Consider the following 16,435-nt stretch of genomic DNA (forward strand, 5'->3'; position numbering starts at 1 on the left):
GATTGTATAAATTCTTAGGTGACGCACCCTGCATATCTTATATCTTGGTTTTATACTCAGCATCTTGGGTATGGCCCACAGCACCTCGCTTGACAACTGAGCTGCTCTTTCAGTGTGGATTGCTTTTCACGCTTTGTAGCCACCACGTCGGCAAACACTAATGTCGTTTACAAATGCCACTTGTAGTTTTAGACTCCGGAAATTAAAATATGATCGCCAGAGCGGCTGTGATAGCAAAAAAAAAATCCATTGGAGACGAAATGTCGAGCGACTTATATTAGCTAAGCAGCAGCTGCTCCTTTTTTTCTGCATTATTTTCGTACAATGGACTTATTTTTAACTTTTGTGCATCACATTCGTTGTGTTCGTTTTGACAGCGACGATTAAGTACCAAAATGTTTTTGTAATTTCATTAAGAAGATCGTGTTACAGCGCCAAAATGAGTGCACTTGGATGAATGTAATTTAGTGCGGTATTATCCAATAAAAAATCTTTAGCAGCGCCCAACCTTTCCATTGTCACTTGATATTAATCAGCATCTCTTGAGTCAAAGCACAGGTCTGTCGGGCGAGTGCGACCGATCATAAGCTTTCAAATTAATTTAAATTTTATTTTCATCTGGTATAAAATTCCGCGCAAGTGTGTTCCGCTCACAGCGGTATAATGAAACGATTGATGCATGCGTGATCATGTTCACAGAAGGGGACAGAGCGGCAGAAGCTCAGCAAAAATACATTTTATACGACCCTTAACACGACCGTGCATTATCGCGCAGCCCATAAGGATTGCGTGTCTAGTGAATCTTGACCAAAATACTGGCCATTAAACCAAGTTAAGTTGTGTCTTATATAAACGGCATATCTCTTCGCTAAGCGACAAGGACACCCCAGCTGTAAGAAGCCAACCATGGCGCTGCTGACACCGTTCGATCTTCGACTAAGCGCCCATATAGCGTGTATAAAGCAAATGCACTGGAGACGCAACACTGCTTCAAGCACCCACTGCTACACCAGCGTTAGCTGCCGCTCACTGCTCTTAGGTAGGTGGTGGCACCCCTATCGCAAGACTTTCTCCGCCAACAAACCATCGGCGGGCTTTCATGAGCATTAGGAGTGTCGAAGAGTTCTGGTTGCACCTGTAAGCTGCCCTGTGTGAACCAATGCACGACAGGTGTTCGTCCTGTGCTCGGTGTATGTTGGCACGTAATATGACGACGGCTTAAGTAAGTGCTCAGACACTTATGACCACGGTAGGCTGCACATATGGCGTTACATCATTTGTGAGCTCCGTGGGAAGCATCGCACAACTCACGGTGGGACACACACGAAGCTACAGCTTCCCGCATGCACTGTTTGTGAAAGGTTAAGGGAAACAGTGGTTTGTGGGCAAGCTGTGTCGTGGGGCTCTCTTAGCATCAGTCCGAGTCACTACTCTAGCGGGTAGCGGCAGGAGGAGGACGAGAGTTATTTCCCACTCGAACGCATTAGAACCGCTGGTGGTGCATAAGGATACACCCAGTATGACCAGGAACAAAACGTCGGCGGTTTCTTACTGTTGCTAAATGCTGTGCTTCGCCCACACTTCGCCCAATCAGGGCTGTGGTAGACCGCTTAAGGTGGAAGCGGCCGCTTTCAGCTGCTGCCATTGGGTCTTAGGCATAGTAGCAGCGCAAAATAACACACAGAAAAGAAGAACTAGACACCGAGAGACACGCACAGACGCTGCACTGACAGCCAGTCCTGGTAAATTCACACTTGCCGCCATAGCTCCGCACGCAGAATTTTGCGAACGCGTTCCACATGTCCCCACGAAAGGAAAACAGGGCCAAAAATGACACTAACTTCTTCGGGAATCCGGCCTTTCCTTCGACAGACGGCGATGTACCTTGATCGGAAAATGGTGCAGGCAATGGGGACGATTAAAGCATTGACAGAAGGAAGTTGTTGGTTAACACAGAGTGAAGGGCCCACTGTAGAATAAATATGCTTCTGTAAAACGAGCTCTTGGGCGAGTTGGTTATTTGTCTTCGCCAAAGAGCTACGGTTAATTTATAGTGAGCCTCCACCCAAGCGCACTCATATTCTAGCAAAAAAAGCTACATAGCTTACTCGGTGCCTGTGTAGTGATGAGAAAAGTCGTAAATGTCTTGGAAACGGACATGGGATCAACTCTTGGCTGGGAAAGCCACAGTACCAACTAAGTTATCGAGTACATTCAGCAGGTCGCATGACGAGTCAACTTGCTGAGGAACTCTAAGTGCATGGGCGCGAAGTTTTCCAATGCATTTAGTGAATTCCTCTAAGGTGCCGCACACCAAAGGCTATTTTGCAATAAATTTCTGCTCCTTCTTTGTAAAGGGCACCGCGCAGCCTGCACGTCCCTTTGAGGGCTGCAAAACCCTGCCAGAACATGCGGTGCCTCGTTTGCTCGTGTCAACATGGAAAGTACCCAGGAGACGAAAAACACCCTAGTTAAACTTGATGGGCTGCTGATGACAGGGTGCCTATTTATTTATAGCATTGTGAAAAAGAATAGTAGCACTATTAACGATGTGGCGCTGGATGAAATCTACAATAGCGCTTCCTTTAACCTTTTGACATGCGCAGATATATCGATGTGCACGCCGCACAACAAATTAAAAGGGCGGGTTGTTAAATTTATTTCTGACAACTGAAGTGGATTCAATCAGTTCAGCCATTTAACTTCACTTTTATTGGACTCATTGCTTTCATTGGAATCAACAAAATTTCAACATCTGAATTGTTTTTCAGTTGATTTATGTGACACAGTTGCCGTCGAGTGAAATCTGAAAAAGAAAAAAAAAACATTAAGTCTGCACGTCAAGACTGATGCTTGTTGGGTTAGGTGGTTAAACATGAGTTCAGTGGCAGCGCAGTTAGAAAGAAGGGACGGGATAGGACACAACAGTAAAGAGCGGTGACTTCCAACTGTTTATTTCACCAAACGTGCCACGTATATTAGATACACCAACAAGAGTGAAGTCCTAGAAAAGGGGGAAAGAGCAAAGGGGAAACAACACTCGTCATGATGCCACAGCATAGCACCAGGAACCCAATTCCAACCATCTAAAAAACCTGATTTCCTTCTGCGTCAAAACAACCGATCGCATGTTCATACACTTATCCCCCGCACGCACAATCTCCACTGCCTCGATTATTTCCCTGACTCCCTGATCCATATGGTGACTGTCAATCATGCATTGATTAAATGCTGCCACGCATGACTTTTTTTCGACGTTGACGTCCACAGTTTTTACCGCAGTTACGACAGTGCAGGCTGAGATGACGCTGGTTCCCTTCATTTTCGTTGTTATTGTGTTCTCTCAATCCTCTGTCAACACATGTCTGTCTGTCTTATATATTCGCGGCCGCTCGACAAAGACACGAGATATACAACACCCTCTTGAGAATTGGCGAAGCGCTTTGGATGATTAATACCGCAAGGGTCTCTCTAGTGTCGACTGGGTTTGTTTTCTTGCATAAAACATAATTTTAACGGTGCAGAGAAGACAACTTGAACGCTTACTCGCTTTCCGATTCTTTTCAGATTATGTGACGTCTGGTGTACACATGGGTTTACAGCTACTTCCCTGTGGTTCTTTTTCTCGTCTTCCACTCTTTTCTTCCTAAGCATACTGTAAGGCCGCGCTTCATCAACGCGCACATTTTTTTTATTCCCTTAGCTTGCGGTCACTGCGAGCCTCCGGTCTACGCTCCACCCCCCCCCCCCCCCCTACGCGCGTGCCTTCCCCCCTACCCCTAGCCCCGCAAGCTGTGGCAAAGGCGCAGAAGGCACTGGCTGCTTGACCGCTGTGACGGCCGAAGACACCTGGCTTTGTTAAGGGCACCAGGAAAACATGCGAGGCGCACACAACGAGCACGTGGTGCCGCTTGGTCTTAGGCAGCATTCCCCCGGCGGCAGAATGCTGACCACCTCGCATTCCGCGATGGGCCCCTCTTTTCTCTTCTTTTTTTTGACATTCCTGCGGCGAGCCAGTGGATCAGTGGTCCCGCCAATTAGCTGAAAAACAACTTTTCATCCTTCGAGAGGCGACGTGCGGGTGCGGCCGGGAAGGGGAAGGCACCAAGCAGTAAGGGCGAGAACTCCGCCCCTCCGGGGAGAGGGTTTTCAGAATGTTTTTTTATGGGTTTCTTTTTCTTTATAGCCAAGCCCCGGGCTCGAAGTTGGGTCCAACCTTCAGGGGCTGTGGCTGCCTCCATTGGTTATCGAAGCTTAGGGCGGGCCTCGATATATGACCGGCCTAATTTCTTTGTTTGCAAAAGCTTTAAAATTGCATGTAAAATCATTGGAGGGCAGTCTTGTCTAGTTGAGCTAGAGGCTCCGTGCAGTGGCACGTAATTCTACAGACCTGGACTTTAACCTCGGGCCGATGAGTAAGGCTTTGTCGAGTTTCTCTGTGTGAGATATTTTCTTTCAACTTACAGTTTGACTGTCTGTGTGACTCAACTTGTAACGCAGTTTGCCCATGTACATCCTGTAAATATATTTTCTCTTTGTCTCGAACATCATCTGGCATCGATCATCGTCTGCTCCTTCAACACCGTCGAATTCACGTTTGGAGAGGTCGTGTGCCCCTCCGAGGAAACGCAAAGAACCATCTGAATTTACTCATACCTTCAGCCACAGAAAAAATCATGGCTTCAGGGTTACCAGCGTCATAAAGCCGCCTAATCTGTAGCGCCAGGGCTCCACGGAGCATACGACTTCAACAGTTCAGTGCCCATGCTCTACCCATCACATCTAATCATTCGAATGAAGTTCGGAGAAGTCAAATAAACACAGACTGTTGAAAAACTTGCAATCTGCACGCGCTGCGTTCCCGAAAACTTGCGCAAAAACCTCTCCCGCGCTTTCTGACTTTCCCCTGCCTTGGTCATTGTGCTATGGGTTCCAGGCAACGCAGTAATCACCCAATGATGTGAACCATCAGCGAGCCTGTGACCCGTGTGCGGACGCCGGTGATCTCCTAGCTTTCCCCATCAGTTTCGTACGGGGCGCGCTTTTAAATGGCACCCAAGGAAAGTTACGCACGCCTGCAACACTCACTGCAGCCATTACTTCCATCACAACTCGGATCACCGCCTCGCAGATTCAGAAGCTTAGAGCAATTCAAATTAACGCAGTCCATCACCTTGGCCCAGCTGTTCCTAAACCGTTTCCGCTTTGATGCCTCCTGTACGAATTGCCGCTGGCTCTACACGAGCTTTGAACATCTCCTTTTCGGCTGCCCCACAGTTATTTGTCTTCTACCCTACCCCACCTGCGCACTGATGGTGTTCACTGGCCTTGCGGAATAGCAGGTCAGGGTCACCTTACTGCCGGGAGACGTGTGCATCTTTCAATTCGTTAAATTACTTTCTCTCTCTCTCTCTCGTGACTGGCCCTGCGGCTCGCGTCGACGTTTTGATTTATGTCCCCTTTATGGTAGAGCACATACATATTCTTGATTTGTTGTCTGATGAATTCTCTCTTGCTTTCTTGTTATCCAGTCGTAACGTTATTATCCTCGTGTCTCTCTACACAGCACTGGCATTGAACTCCTAAAAATCGGGGCTCTCTGAACTGCAATATATCTCTGCAGAGCGACCGCCTACGGATGCCACAACCATTTATGAATGCAACAAGTTATTACGGGAGGTAATGTTGAATCCCGGCCATATCTACGGTCGATAGCGGCAGTGTTAAGAGCGCGTATCTTGGCGCATTTTAAAATGGCTATTGCATTCTAAGGTTGAGCTAGGGCCAAATTTTAAGTACGGCTGACGAGGTGTGTTAGATAGTTACACAGCTATTACTTCTTGCCGTTGGCCAGAATACAGCAAGCGCATTATTTGAAATATCGGAATCTGCACAAAGCGTATTTCGTAAAACTTTTCGCAGGGCTAGTTGGTCCATTCTAACATAATGAAACAGCGCGAAGAAAAGAATCCCGAAGGCTTATGTAAGCGTATTTTGTTTCTGACACCGTACTTGCAAATTTATAGAGGGCTTCCGTGGTGACCAAAAAGCATGTAATGCAGACGACTTGCAGATAACACGATGACGTCGGGGGGCCAAGGAAAACTGATCCAGGTTATGCACTGCGCAAGAGTAAAAGCTCTCCATGGCTCTGTCAGACAGCTCTTATAGTAGCGATAGCCACGCCTTAAAGAGTTCACGCTAACGGGGTCCAAACTGTACGCATGTCGGGCACACCTGCTGGTATCTAGTTCCTGCCACGGCTGCACTTTACAGTGTCCCGCTGTTAGCGGTCACCAACATTTCAATTCAAACTGAAGCTTCCAAGGAGAGCCAACATGCAAGCTGCTGCGACAAGGGCACCATGTTGCGTTATTGGCCTTAGAGGGGCTCGTCGCTCTTCCTAGAAGAAGCGAAAGCGTCCCAAGCACACGCGTTAATCAGGCCCGCTTACTTCGGTGCTCGCTAAGCGTGGTGGGAGTTCGGAACCACACTAATGTCGTCCGTCTCGGTTGTACTTTGCATTCCGCATTGCTCGGAATGCACGACACAGTACGGGAAGGCTTAACTGAGCCTCGCAGTCCGCTTTTCCCTGATGCTGGTCCCGAAAGGTGTGACATCATACCCACCCATTCGTACCTCAGGGGTTCAAGGTTTCGTCCGTCGCCTGCTATGAAAACCTCGAGATAAATCATTGAAGAAGCAGACACAAAATTATTTCGGAGAGACACAAGTTTTGATGATTTCTTTACTTTTTATACCTCCTATAAAGCACACCATCCGCGACGCATAACAGTTACAAAAAAAAAACGCAAAATGTGGTATTCTTTTAACGTAGTTAAACCAAGTAGACGTCCGAAAGCATCTGTTTAGCCTTGTTTACTCATGCATGGCTTTGATTTGCTGGGTTTTGCTTTGCTTTGTTACTTTGCTGACGACGGTATTAGCTTGATTGTGGTGAAGGGCGGTTTATTGGGAGGTGGGAAGCGCCTGCGGCGAAGACTTTTGCACAAGTAATCGATGAAGCAGCAGGGCGAGAGGCAGCGCCACATGTAAGGCGCAGTTCTTCGGCACGAGTCCGTCGGCCGCCTCAACAGCCTCGTCGTCTTTGTCATCGCCGCGTGATCATCTCTTCATTCCAGATGTATTAGTTGAAGTTCACAACGTAGAATGCAGAGCGCCAAAGTGTGTACATTAGCTCCGTAGCAGTATTAGTTGATAAAAGACGGCGATATGCAGTGCACAGCGCGAGAGCGTGTTGCAGTTTAACACGGGGCGTTATCGGCTGCAGCGATAGCATAGTGCTCTCGTGCAGTGGCCAGCGAAGCTGATCTCTTCGCGCTGCCAGGGGTTAGAATTCCAGTAGCGGCAGTATTTATTTTATACATTTAATAATTATGCTTTCGCCAAGGTCACCCTCGCGGTCAAGCTTCACACAAACTCGTTGAGCCGGTAAGACCTCGTGAAGTAGGGCTTCCGCACTAAAAGGATGCCGTCACATGTAAGGAATAAATTATTTACAACGAAGCACATAAGCAATGGTCCAGGTAATGGCAAGTTGTCTTTTAAAAGGACGAATATCCTTTTCTAACGCTGTTCCTTGGGTACAGGGTGAATATTTGGTCGCAATTTAGGTTACTCTAGTTATGTACTCTACCGTCAAAAGTTCCTCGTAGTTTTGTATACCTCTATTACAAGGCACATAGTGACAAGGAAATTCAGGCACGTAAAATTAGGCGCAGATAATTGTTTTCAATCTCTGCTCTTCCTTATTTTAAGAAGAGGCTTTTCTCTTGTGTGCGGGTGTTTTCCAATCATGAAACCTTGGAAGGGCAGAAATCTGCGGACTTCAAGCAAATTTGCTGATAAGGGGTCTTTTGAGTAAGGAAAATAATTCAAAACAAGCACAACTACTAGTTTACTGCTTTTTAACGTCCCAGAGCGACTGAGGCTATGAGGGCCGCCGTAGTGAAAGACTCAATTTCCGACCACCTGGGGTTCTTCAACGTGCACTGACATCATACAGTACACGGGTATTTAGAATAGAATTTCTCCTCCATCGAAATTCGACCGCCGCGGCCGGGATCGAAACCGCGTATTTCGGTCTAGCAGCCGAGCGATACCACTCAGCCACCGCGGCGGCCAAGCATAAGTAATATCCGGAAAGCAGTATTCAGGTACAACTTGTACTTACATATGAGGACGAAACAGAAGGCACTCGGTTATCTGTCTCAAAGCTTCAGAATTATCTGTGCACTCTGCTAACGCTCCTTGGATTGTAAAACAGAAAATGAAACCTTCTTCGCAACCGATTGTAGTTCGCTGCTAAAAGCGGTTAAGAAGAGCCCAGCCTCCTGACACGCGTCTTTGGTTGTATCTGGGAGACGAGGCTGGGACCGAAGCCCGGAGGCAGCTGACGGATAGGGCCCAGGCACGTTCCTCTCTAACGCCGACGGACCTCCGGGAAGCACAGGCAGCCAGCCGGACAGTCCCGTGACCGCAGGAACAGATTTCACTGGTCGAGGAAAAGAGATTGGGGAATTGACTCTTGCTTGTTTGCAAGCGCTACACAAATTTATAACATTGGACACTCGACTGCAGGAAAACGTTCGCTTCAACATTGCAAAAATGTATATAGGTTTGAACGGGTCAGCAAATAGGATTATGGCACATTTGGTTTTGCTTTATAGGATGGACGTCCCAAAGCGGCTCAGTCTATGGGGGATGCCGTAGTGGAGGGCTCCGGATAATTTCGACCACCTGGGGTTCTTAACGGGCACTAACAATGCACAGTACGCGGAGTTTTCACATTTTTTCTCCATCTAAGTGCTACCCTAGTGGGCGGGTTCGAACCCACGACTTGCATGCACTGTGTGGGGAAAGTTCACGGTAATTAACCACGTGTAATGGTAGTTATACGGAGCCCTCCACTAAGGAGTCACTCAAAGGCTTAATCGCTTTGGAAGCTTCATCCTATATTGTTAAACGAAATGTGCCATAATCCTTTTTGTCTCCTATTCAAACCTTTACACATTTTTCAATAGGGATTTGTCTATGAACAGTACTACATTTCGTGCAACAGCAAAGCAGAAAACTACATATGCTTTGTCTGCGACATACTGGCTGCATCAAAGCGCCTTGACAGGGGCTCCGGAGGTGCCAGCAGAGGAAGATTGCAGTGCAAGACGGACGCTATTTGCGTTACAGCGTGTCAATAAAACACGGTTACAGAAGTAAAATTATTATTAAAATTTATATTTCTTGTCTTAAGGCGCAGGATTGTGATTAGGTTGAAGCTGTGGACATTTTTCTTTAAATGAGGTACACGTTTTAAGTTTCCTTAAATAGTAATATCCTTCAAAATGTTGTAGGCGAAAAGGATGAATTCGAACGCTTTCTATTAGCCTTTCCCACCTCGTGCAGTGACCAAATGGCGTCTGTACAAATGGCGTCGCCAGCGCGACAGCACGAACGTCATTGTCAGAAAAGGGATGAAATGTATAAGCATTTCCAGCATGAAAATATTGAGTGCCTCAAGTTGATCAATCTGCAACGAGAGAAAGCAAATCGTCGAGTTTTCAGAAGCGTCTATTTCAAGTTGATATTGAAGTTACACACCCGAAATCAACTACAATATGTCTGTCTATTTTGTAGCAACGCTTTCAAAGGGGCGCAAACGTGGAAGAATGCGGCGAAGCACGGCACATGGTCAAGGCTCTCGAGAGCCCAATGCTATGGCAGCAGTAAAACTGGCACTAACACCTCAGAGCAGCAAAGAAAAAAAACATACTCGGGCGTGAATGGGACGAAGCGGCAGAGACAACAGCTCGAAGTGGTGCAAGAAACCAGCCTGCTCACGTAGCAGCCACTGACGTCAAACAGCTAGTCTACCTTCAGAGATGCCGCTTCTGTTTTCATCCTTGTTAAGTTCCCCCGGTATTCCCTGCTACAGCCTCCTTCTCTATAGAACGTTTCACTTCTTTTTTATCTGGCTTTTGGATTGTTTAGAGGATCGTTTCAGAACATTCTTCAACAGATTCAGCAACCTTTCTACTACTAAGGCAAATGCCTCAGCTTCTGCCTTCGTCATGGGACCAGGATTAGGCTCAACATCACCCTTAAGAATTAAGAGTAAGTCAGATTGATTTCAATTATCAACCTGACAAACATAAAAACCGCTTGGACACATCAAGAAACTCCCCTGGAAGCAATCACTGCCTTTAATACATGCTGCAGATTTCATGTAACTGAATTGGAAAACGAACAGTTGTGAGCGCATCGTCGCTGGTGCGGTGTGATGCCCCTTGCCGCGGGTGTCATACTACGGAATTCGGGCACCGATTTCGCAGACCGCAAGAAAATGCGGCAATGCGATCTCAATCGTGAAACTATTTCTGAAGGCACCATGAGAGGGCTGACAGCAAATTACAATACATATCTGCGCGCGATCATTCACTGCACGTGCAGAACGCGAAATTGTCCTCTGTGTCGCTGGTCAGTGCTGTGGTTATTCTCTCCTTCATATCCTGAGGGCTTGTGGACGCTGTGTGCCACAGCTCATTTTTTACATGCTCCCAAAGAAAAAACGTTCACGGGGACAAAACGTGGGTTCTCGGGGCAATGCAACTGGGCCGCCGCGCCTAATTCCACTGAAAAAAAATAAGTTGTGTCAAGAAAGCGCACAGCGCCGGGAAATGAATGTGGCGGCGCTTTGTCGTGTTGGTGCCACATCTAACGCACAATAATGAGAGGAAACTCCTATGTGAGGTCTGCTAGCACAGCCTTCAAAATGCGCTCTGTGTGCGCGTGCCCCTCAGGCACCCTTCAAAAAGGTACGGCCCAACGATACGGCCACAAAAACTTTAAATTCAACGTCACACATTTGCAGACCATCGCTCTTGATTATTTTGCGCTCGTAGCCAGTGCTAGTTGCCGACTGACCAGTATTGCGCTTGTGCAAGTTTAGTACCGCATCTCTGTCGAACTACGCTTCGTTACTTCATAGTACATTGTTCCAGAAGTCTTCATCGCGGTCGCTCTGGATGAGGCACCAGTTGTATAAGTATAGCCTCCGCTAGAAGTCGCTGTCGGTGCGCCATTGATGCAGACATTCTTGGAAGGGGTAAAGCTGGTGCTTTGACAGAACTCTCCAAACTGAAGGAACACTGGCTTCAGATGCGTCAGTGGCTTTTCTACCACTCTCCTGTGGCTTCCACTTGATGCACGCTAAGACGCCGGTATCGAACTCCGCGCTCAAGACACGGTCACGTGTTGTTTGTGACTGCACCGGTCCACTAGTGCAAATACGGTTAAACATCCTTTTGAAAGGAAGCGATGGCACGTGACGGCCGGCGTGTCGTGTCGGATTCAAACGTGCGGCGAAAATGACGCTTAAGGTGGCACACCGTGATAGAAATACACTCCATCTTGCATGGCGTAGTCACGACAAGACTTCTGGTTCTAGCTTACAACTCACTAAATAGGCGTCAAAAATTTTTCTAGATTCTTCAGCGCAGAGCTGCCTGAGGAAAGAAGAAAGAAATCAATGTACACGTTCACGTAATATGCTCATTGTTGTTCGTGCACAAACATAGGTGCTGGAATGGGCCCAGTTCGAATTGGAATGGGCTCTGTTTTTGTTACTTTTATATCTACCAAATTTGCAAGTTGTCATTGTTGTTAAGGCGTATTCTGAAAGCTGATCAAGCGTTTCTAATAATAATAATTGATTTTTGGGGAAAGGAAATTGCGCAGTATCTGTCTCATATATCGTTGGACACCTGAACCGCGCCGTAAGGGAAAGGATAAAGGAGGGAGTAAAAGAAGAAAGGAAAAAAGAGGTGCCGTAGTGGAGGACTCCGGAATAATTTCGAACACCTGGGGATCTTTAACGTGCACTGACATCGCAGAGCACCCGGGCGCCTTAGCGTCTTTCCTCGATAAAAACGCAAGCGCCGCGGTTGGTTTCGAACCCGCGAGCTCCGGATCAGTAGCCGAGCGCCCTAACCACTGAGCCACCGCGGCGGGTAGTAAAACTGCTTTCAAGGGAAAGGAAATGGCGCAGTATCTGTCTCACAGATCGGCGGACGCCTGAACCGCGCCTTAAGGGAAGGGTTTAAGGAGGGACCAAGATAATCACGGAAGAAAGGTGCAGTAGTGGAGGGCTGCGGAATAACCTAGAACCACCTAGGGGGAGAGGGGGCCTTAGCGTTTCGCCTCCATCGAAACGCGGCCGCCGCGGCCGAGTTCGAACCCGGGTACTCCGGATCAGTAGCCGTGTGCCGTAACCACTGAGCCACCACGGCGGGCAACCAGTGTGTTTCGGGTTTTCGGTTATGAGCTGCGCTGAGCTGACATGTAATTCTTTTTCACTACATCCTGCTCCACTGGAAAACAAACCTTACAAATATCACCTAGATTCGCTGTTCGATTTAAAGACTACTCGTTTTCACTTTATAAAACATAAATAAATATCCGTCATACCTCTCTCCGACAAAATCGGTGCAGAAAAAATGGATCCCTTTCATCCATTGCCTTGAAATTGAACCACAGAAAGGTAATCAGCTCTATCTGAGAGTGTGACACTTCTGAGTATATTAGCGTTTAGAGAAGAGGGGAATAAAGTACTGGGCTGCGATTAAAATATATCTGGAGTGATCGACCTCGTCTGATCTGATTGAGAAAGCGCTTGAGATATTCACACAGCACACATACCTGCATGAATGATATAGTTTCTCCAGCGTAATGAATTTGCAATCTTTGACAGTCCCCCTGTATGTTCTCTCACGTGGAAGGCGGTAACCGGACATAAAACACACTCTATAGCTATGTAGGCTCCACACTGGCGACAAAATCAGGAAAACGGCAGGACTGCATTATATATCCTGTCTTCTAACCCTACCTCTACAGCTCGCTTCTTGGGCGGAGATAGACCAGGCACGCCTGTATAACATTACCTAGAGAGGTGTTTTGGAGGCACTAAAGCACAAGAGTATGGTAATTTTTGAATTACATTCATGCGCCAGCATGTTAATTTGCTGCAGGCTGCGCACAAAATATAGTGGCAGCGATCCGTGCAAAATGGCAACTCGAGTAATTTGACAAGCCATTCTAGTGATGCACAGAACAACGACAATTGGTGCGATTGGCGCAATCTACAGCGGAGACAACTGGGCTGCACAAAGCTCCTAAATAATTTACGATCCTATCCCGTGGCTTCTAGAGTTGGGAGCAAGGTGATCTCAGATCTGTCTTCCATTGATAAACACCAATTTTTCGAACCGCCGTGGTGACTCTGTTGCTCTGATTTTCGGTTGCTCTGTTTGCAGTTACTGCGCCCTCATTTCGATGCTGGTGAAATGGTAAGAAAAAAATAAACAAATGGTTACTGAGGTCACTGCAAAGTTAAAGGGCTCCAGGTGGTCTCAAATATTGCGCAGTCCTCCACTACTCCATTCTTTCGCACCCACCTGTGCCTTCGGGACGTAAGTGCTCGCATAATATACACCAATGTTGATACACACCGACGAAAATTAGAGTATTTACATGTGTATGTTAGTGCGCACAAACTTTCCAAGCGTTTCCTTTCTTTTTCTTTGTTCATTTGTGCGAACGCAAGGCCTTAGCAATCTTTTCGCCTCTGCGGGGATCTATTTATCCTGCCTGTGGCCGTTTACCAGGCATATTCACGACCGAGATAGTGTCCATCAGTTTAACCAGTGTGGCGGCGTGGCGGACTGCTGCTCGTGCTAGTTTTAAAATTTCACATTAACCTCGCGCTTGTTTTTTAGATGCTTGGGACTTTGATTATTGGTCTTTCCTTGCTGGGTGGCGTAAAAGGGGGTGGCTGTGATGGGTTTTGTCTGGCCAAAAGCAACTTGGCGAAAGATTGCCATGGGACAAGGTAGGATGAATGACGAATTACCCGCGCCACAGCATCTCCCACTTACAAGGCGCTTATCAAACCGCCAGGCAATCGTTGCAGTGACGCTGTAAAAGAACTAATCCGAAGACAAGGCAGAAATCGCTGCTTGGCGCGTGGAAGTGCATAGCGTGAATGAGGAGCGTTGAGGTGCACTTTTGCCAGAATTTAGAATCGATAACGTCCACGCTGAAATCCTGCACGACGTGTAAATGACAAAACTAGAAACGCGAATGTTTGCATTTAGCACTACAGGTAAGCAAGGCGAAGCAACTGTCTTGCGTCTTGCACAGAAAACTAGGCACAAACGTTATCTCTATCGCAAAGTTTTTACGTAGTAAAGCTACCCCACTTTGCGTATTTTCGTGCTCAAAATTGTTGCTGACCACGTGGTGCTGAATATATATTTTTATATGTGTTCACGTGGAAAGCGAGAGCATATAAGACCGCTTTCTCCGAGTAATATTTCTTCCGAGCCACCACGCTCTGCATTCTCTCTCTGTTCGTAACCAGTGGATGGACGTCACGTTTTGAATGGAAGGCCACAATCGTTTAATTTCTTTCGCCTTACTCTAATCCGTTCTTACCATCTACTCACCTACACCTTTGTGCACGTTATTAGTCACAGCGAAGGTATGGGGAATAGCGAAGTGTACGATTTATAAGGAAATGATTTCGAGTGAGTCATTACCACTCCACCCCACTTTTCGTACATTCCAAGTAAGCACACACGGACGCCGTAATAGGCGTGCCATCACAGACACATTCATGCGCAAAAGACCGCGCGCTTACGTAGGTTTTGTGTGCTCAGTGATGGTAGTTTAGAAATCACGCTGCCTATTTATATAGATCCACGAAAATCCTCTCATTAAAAATAAAGACTCGGTGCCTGTTAAGATCAACATGTCATGGAGCGCTTCACTGCACAGCGTGCAAGCTACTTTTATCAACTGCCCTCTCTGCACTGCCGGCGCCAGAAACAATGCGCAGCGACACCAACCACTCGATCTCGTCAGCATGTCTAAAGTCAAATAAAAGGACTCCGGAGACATTGAGCGCAGCCGAGAGTAGCTGGCATTCTGTTCTTCGGCGACTGCAGAGCACGCATGTTGGCATTGCCGCCGCCGAGCTGTGCAGTTATTTGTTTGGTTTGGTTTGGTTTATATAAATTTAACGTCCCAAAGCGACTCAGGCTATGAGAGACGCCACAGTGAAGGGCTCCGGAAATTTATATTTCCTATATTAACCTTTAACAAGCAGTTTTTTTTCCCGTGATGCAAACAAATGAGCACAGAGTGCACATGCGGAAGTCCATGCTGAAGGAGACATAGTATATGACATAGTTTTCGTAAAATAAAGTGACAGAATTTTTTCGTGGATATAACAGAAGCGCCTTAAAAGCCGAAATTAAATTTTCTAGGGGTTCGAAGCGAAGTGATGATGAAGAGTCATTGGACTTTCCACCGCTTTGTCATTCAAGTTTAGGTGAGTATCATTGGCACCAGAAAGGCGGCTTTGATTCGACGGATGCAAGAAACTTCTGGAATTGTAATTGGCAGAGTTTTCTATTATCCATATTCAAAATTTTATCAAACTTTAGTAATACAAGCTAAGCGACACATCTGATGACTTTATTCTACCGATCTCCAAATCGCTCAAAGAGACCTCCCAGATTCCCTCTAGATTTGGATCCAAAAGCCCAACAACCAGGCCATATTCTTCACTGCCGCAAGCTTGTTCTAGAAATGACGGAGGCTTTTCAACCCGCCGTAGAAATGCGTGTAGCAAGCATCAAAAAAACGATACGTGGTGAAAAGCAGCTTCACCCAGCGCAGAGCACGCATAGGAAGCTAGCGTGGACTATTAATGCTAGACGTCATCACGTGATCAAATACAGCCAATCCGCATTGCAGAAGCGAAGAAAAATACCGTGGCGGTTATTTTTCTGTTTCAATGACTTTAGCCCCATACATGGTTTATGTGATGTATAGCATATGAACCCCACTGCCAAGAAAGTTGAGAAGCTCACAAAATTCTAAAAAATGTATTGCAAAAGGGTATTAGTCTGGCCTAGTCGGTACATTTCGCAGGAAAAGGTAGAACGCCTTTTTTGGGGCTGTACCTCTTCCTCAGAATATTCTAATCCCCAAAGCTTTAAGTTGCTACTCCGACATGTCAGAATACCGTAGGCCGCTCAACATAAGCGCCAGAAAATCTACCGTAACGCTACTGGCGATAATTATTCCCGAAATGTTTTAAAATGTTTCACTTACTCTGCAAGAAGGATAAACAGAAAGAAAAGGAAAGGCGCTGCTGCCGTCATCCGCTGAGACACGGGGTGGACGGAGCGAAACAAAGCGTCAGAAACCTCGTTTTCTAAGTGGCTATTTAGCAGCATTGATATCGCTTTAAATCCTCGCAAAAGTCAATCTCCATCATCATAATTACATTCAACGCAATAGCACCAAGACGAGGGGGCTGTGCGTTACTCAGGGATGATTATGGTAGAAGATT

The 16,435-nt window shown here is 46.7% G+C and overlaps 1 long non-coding RNA gene across 1 annotated transcript; it reads right to left on the reverse strand.

Moving 5' to 3' along the window:
* Positions 1-2,689: 2,689 nt before the first annotated feature.
* On the reverse strand, positions 2,690-16,301 carry LOC144110465 (uncharacterized). The gene is made up of 4 exons (XR_013309846.1): positions 16,195-16,301; positions 9,415-9,547; positions 8,195-8,515; positions 2,690-2,806 (listed from the first exon to the last, which is right to left on the reverse strand). It is a non-coding gene; the product is annotated as an uncharacterized LOC144110465 (long non-coding RNA).
* Positions 16,302-16,435: the final 134 nt, after the last annotated feature.

The sequence above is a fragment of the Amblyomma americanum genome, chromosome 11 (assembly GCF_052857255.1).
Source record: "Amblyomma americanum isolate KBUSLIRL-KWMA chromosome 11, ASM5285725v1, whole genome shotgun sequence".
Lineage (NCBI taxonomy): Eukaryota > Metazoa > Arthropoda > Arachnida > Ixodida > Ixodidae > Amblyomma > Amblyomma americanum.